Source organism: Daktulosphaira vitifoliae, unplaced genomic scaffold (assembly GCF_025091365.1).
Source record: "Daktulosphaira vitifoliae isolate Bord-2020 unplaced genomic scaffold, ASM2509136v1 Scaffold_4, whole genome shotgun sequence".
Lineage (NCBI taxonomy): Eukaryota > Metazoa > Arthropoda > Insecta > Hemiptera > Phylloxeridae > Daktulosphaira > Daktulosphaira vitifoliae.
In genome coordinates this window covers 6,173,103-6,179,216 of record NW_026099575.1, presented here as the reverse complement: position 1 = coordinate 6,179,216, position 6,114 = coordinate 6,173,103, and positions in this window count along the sequence as shown.

Genomic DNA, 6,114 nt, shown 5'->3' with positions numbered 1-6,114 from the left:
TGTACAATTTATGCAATAAAATTCAATTTTTCGAATAAAAGTACCTGTAAAAAAATACATCTTCGAATTATAAACTTTTATTGATAGAAATTATTTTATTGGGACGAATTGAATTAAGTAAAAGTTCACTCAAAACTTCTATTGTAAAGTTATTGAAATTACTTTCTTGCTTTTATCTTTAGTATTCGACCACAGATATAGATGATAAACGATTTGAGATATAAAAGCTACATATATTTTTTTTCGTTTTACAAATAATAAAAAACATTAATATTAATCACAGATACTACATCGTTTATGCACTGTGTCAATTAAAAAATATAATCGATAAAAATTTTAGGGGTCAACAGTTAAAAAACCACGCCCTACGCCTTGAAATCCAACTAATAATGCTTACCTAAGAAATCCTTTATTTCAATTTTATAACATATATACTACAAAGGTGGGAGAATATATTTTTAAATTCATTCGTTAGCGAAATCTTGCAATTTATTCCAATATGTATACGAGTTATATAATCTACAAAATTTTCTGGTCACTGTCATAAAGCAAATTATGAATTTACTTTCATAGGGCGTGGTTCATATTTAATGCTACCCTAACTAAAAATTTATGCATTCTTTAACATTAAGTGTTTTTGTATAAAGCGTAATATATTACACACAAACAAGTTATTTCAATAAAATTAAGTTTTTATACACAGTTATCAATTAAATTCTATGAAAATTAAATGCTATTTAAATTATTTATAAAAATATAATACAAAAATTTAATCCTCTTTAGTTGTACTATTATTAATTTCATAGTGATATAATTAAGTTTATTTCTTGGAGAATAAATATATATATACAGAATAATCCTTTTAATACTCCATGATAATGAATTTTTCTTAAAATAATAATTATATTAGGAAATTATTTTTATTATTTTAACATTTTATATATATATATATGTATATATTTATTAATTTTTAATAATAATAGTAATAATTAATAATTAAGTTTATCTAAAATAATTATAATAATTTATATAATAATTATTTTAGTAAAATATTAGATATTTTAACATAAATGTATTTTTAAATAAAGATTTATACAAAAAAAAAAGGTGAAAAAACAAGTATTAAGAAGATATCTAATATGAAGATAGAAACAATATTTTTATAAAAAATTTAAACGAAAATATATAACGTTAGTTTTTTTATTTTTTAATTAAGCTCATTCCACCTTTCTTTTAATTAAAATTAGAAATTAACTTAATTAAACTTTGTATAAACTAATATAATTAAAATAAAAAGTCGATACAAGTTGAAATTGTATTAATAAATATTGTTTTAAAAAGTGTTTCTTAATAAAAAATGTTTTTTTTAATCTATTAGATATTGTATTATTATTTATATTAAAAATATTAACACTATTTATTTTCAATCTCCCACGGGAAAATAACATCAGTTTAAATATATTAGTTTTAATATAAAAATAAGGTTGGACACATTATTTTATAATATTTTACATAACCCTTAAGTTCAAACCACAATTTGGTCCAATTATTTTCAAAGTAGTTGATAAAAATAATTTAAATTCACTTCCCTTTCATCAAGTTGACCTAAAGACGCCACTGGTATACATTGGTTCATTAGAACTAAATATTCCATATTTTATACATTGATTTTTATTAGGTAATTTATGTACCTTATAAATATTTGTCTGATAGAGTATCCAAACTAAGGTCATGCAATATAAATATAAATTATAGTTTTCTAAACTATAGTAGAATTACGTAGAGTAGTATACGTAACTTTCATTTTGTCTAAAATGTTCTAAGGTATACTTATAATTTTTATTCATGTACTGTACACACCCGCACTCGCATAACTGGTTTTTTTATATAAAACGTATCAATGGTTTCGATGGCTATCTTTAAAATTTTAGACATTATGTCTACGAATATATTTTAAATTCCATAAACTTTCGATTTTAAAAGGAGATCGATTTAATTTGATGTCATTGGTTACATTATCAACATACCCTTAAGCGTGACACGATTTGCATTTATTACGTATAAGAAATTGAACAATAGTGAGACAAAATTTGTATTTATTTAAATATTATAATAAATCATGAGCAATTGTTACCTGAGCATATACCAAAGCCTTAGTTCAAATTACGTCGAGATTTTTACTTATTATGTTTAACCTAAACAATATGAGATGAACTTATACAATTTACATTAAACCATTTTACTTATCGTTAACTGGACTTTATACAAGAGCTCTGCATGGTTCGGTCCAGAATTATACTTCAAATAATAAATGGGTCCGGTCCTAGTTGGTCTGAAGTTTAAAATTACCGGTCCATTATAAAAATTTAAGGGTCCCGATCTTTAAATTGAGATAATGATTCCCTATAAAAAGCTGTGTAATATTGTAAATATATTTAATTATAGATAATTGTACGAAAACTGTATATTCTTACTTTGTTGTATTGTGCATTATTGTTTTTACATGCACGTAAAATAATTATAAAAAAAATTCATAATTTTTATCGTAACAGATTAAATTGAATTCATTATAGTGAACGATAATAACACTCCCTAAAAATTAATATAATAAATGTCACATAAAAGAGGATTACACACTAGGCGTTTAATCGCGCGCGTACTCATTTTTAAATCTCGGCGATTAATCGCTTTATATAAAACACTCGAATTTAAATTGAACCATGCACATTATGACAAAAAACATGCTTTTGGATGCGACCAATCGCTAAATTAAACAATACAAATCGCATGTTATCATTCATGTTATAATAGATCATATATTTTATAAAATATCATGTAATAATACTTAATGTAATTTTTTAGGTTGAGTTGGGTTTGTTCTTCGGGTACTACCATATAAACATACGGTAATACCTGAAGAATTCTTTGGGATAACTTCTCTCTAAGTTGAAAAATTAACTTGACATTGACCTTCTCGAAGTTTTTTTTAAATTTAGGGAGTGAACCCAATGTCTACGAACACTTGTTTTTTTATTTATTTTTTGTTTTGTTGTACTACAATGATACATGGCAAACACAACGCATGCAACTTCTACATCATCTAATATTTCCATTGTAATTTATTTTATACTTTGAAAAATAAAAAAAATAATCAGAGCAAATTCTTCTACGAGGATTTCGAAACTGTTGTTATTATAATGTAGCTTTTGGCCGGCTAATTTTCTTTATAAAAACAACATCAAATCGCTTGCAGTATGCGTATGAACGGCGTTCACGTTCTTAAAAACGAGTACGCTAGCAATTAAAGGTCTAGTGTGTAGCCTCTAAAAGCTGTATTGTTTAAAAAAGTGATGGGCATTTTCAAATATTTTAAACTATCGAATAACTATTCGAATTGTGTTTATATAACCGTATAGTTTATTTTTAGCATAATTAACGAATAGTTTTAAAAACTATTGAAATATATTGTGTAACTATCGAATATTTTTACGATTCAAATATTTTTTGAAAGACTATCAAATAGTTCGATAGTTACTATTCAATATTTCCCATCACTAGTTTAAAATAATGACCCACGTGCTATTAGAATTTCTAAGAATTGTGATATGTGATTTAAAATCATGGAATATAATGTATTACTTTATTACAACTGTCAATCGTTAAGTATATTAATAAATGGTTTTTCTTTGTATTTTGGAATAAAATTATCGTTTTTATTGACTATAATTATGTCTAGACATATAGTGTTCAGTATGTAATTAAATGGGTTTCAATTGTTCTCATTGTTTGTATCAATAGTCATGTTTTCTAACTAAACAGATCTATAAAGACTATTACGACCATTAACAATATTATTTTATTTCAGATAGATTTAAAGCGGTGATTTGAAGAATTACCATTATATTAATAATCAATTGTACATTATGTTGGATAAAATAAAGTTTGAAAAATATTAATCATTTGGCTTTATTTGTTTATCATCGACGAAAGATGACAGTTTTATTCAATCTGCCTGTAGAAATTTATTTTTATAATAAGATTTTAATTATTTAAATAATAAAAATAAGCACATATGCTTTTTAAAAGTATTTTGTTATAAAATCATAAAATATTTATCGATGTGAAATAATATGGTAATGTTATTACAAAGTTGCTCAATAATAAATCGTTATTGTAAAAAAAAATAATAATTAACAATAACATTTTCAAAGATAGTTTGCGAGGCACAACTTAGAAATCATTCTGTATGTATAAACTAAATATGTTAAATTCTGAACAACACGAAGTAAAAATTACTAGGGTAGGTCTACTCAATGATAGTTTTGAGTTATTGAATTTTTTAATGCTCTATACAGAATGCTTCGTTTATCATAAACCACTCAAAATAAAAATAATTACATGGGTTATTAATATGTAATATGGTAATAAGTAACGAAAAATCTATGAATGAGATTTCCGTGTCGTCAAATAAAGACAAAATATTTATACCAAAACATTTGAAAGCCAAAGCTATTGGAAATTGCAATAAATATCATGGCTTAGATAAAAAATCCATAGCTGCTATAAAAAGTAAACGTTTTTTTTTACATTTTAGCCTGTTTTTATTAGGCGCTGATACAAAATTTGATAAAACTGATATTAAAGATTTATTACCCCTACAACTACGTTTCGGCAAATGGATATGACCACCAAAGAAATAAGACAACATTTATTTTAGACTTATTTCAAACTATAGTCAATATTGTGAATCAACTTGCAACGTGTGGATAGATAATTACAGTAAAGATAATCAAATGTCAGTTACTTTACATTATATAGACGATAACTTGGTTAAAAAATCGATTACTTTTTCCTTTTCAAATTCCTTCAAATGAAATTAAAAAACTGGCGAAAATATAAAATGTTTGTAGACAATTTTTTTTTTTCAAATAAATGAGGCTGTAAATTAAACTTATTGATAATTTTACATAAAATTAATATGAAATATATAAAATTTAATCAAAGAAAACTAATAAAATTTATAGTGATTCACAAGGAAATTTAAATCGGTCAAATAATTAAAACAATTCTTGGATGGTTCTTCACAAATATATGAATAAACTTATACTCAATGTAAGAAATGACTTACGAAATTATTGTCGTTATTATAGCACGAAAAATTATACAGATATTTACTTATCGTTGACTACTAAGTTGTCCTAAAATAATAATGAATTTTACAATTAATATCTTAGATTAATAAAAAAGTGTTATTTCTTAATTTATAAGTAATTAAATTTTTGTTAGGTTGATTTTAATTTCTATACGAAGCTGAGAAACTATTGGTATTAATCTGTCGTATTTTTTTTTATGTGTTACACGATTAATCCGCTCTTATTGGACCGATTTTGCGCGATGATACTGCAAAATATCACAAAACGTATTTAGTGAAAACTATAAGCACCATGATTTTAAAAAATTGTCTTCGATCTCTGTATTAAAGAGTAACGTGCTAAAATATTATAGTTATTATATATTAGTCAATATCTTGAGTTTTTTCTTTATATTGAAATAATTTTTTGAAAAACTGGACAGATTGTTACGAAGTTTTTATTTTTAATATTTCAAACATTTGTTTTGTACCAACTTAATTTTTATAAATTATATATATATATATATATTAAATTACCTCATACATTAGAGAATTATCCTACTAAGGAAATAATTTGTCGGTAACAACTTTTGAACCAGTATTTTGGAAGTTCTTAACACTTTATTATATGGATTGGTGTGAGGTGCGAATTCTGTTATTGGTAACATTATTTTTGTTATTTTTAGCAATTTTCTGCTGCAGATGAACTCTTAGGTTTAAAAATTGTCATAATTTTTGGAACCACTGGTTCGACATTTTTAATCGATCATTCATTCTTTTAATTATTCCATTTTTTAACAATTAAAATAATTATATGTAATTTAATAATATATGTATATTGTCATTTAAAATAATAAAAATAATATATTTATAAAGGATAAGGAGTAGATCTAAAATATATTTAACCACTTGTAAATTTAGAAATAAATACTACTCAATAAGGCTAAGAAAAAAATTCTCAATATTGTTTTAGTAATTAGTGG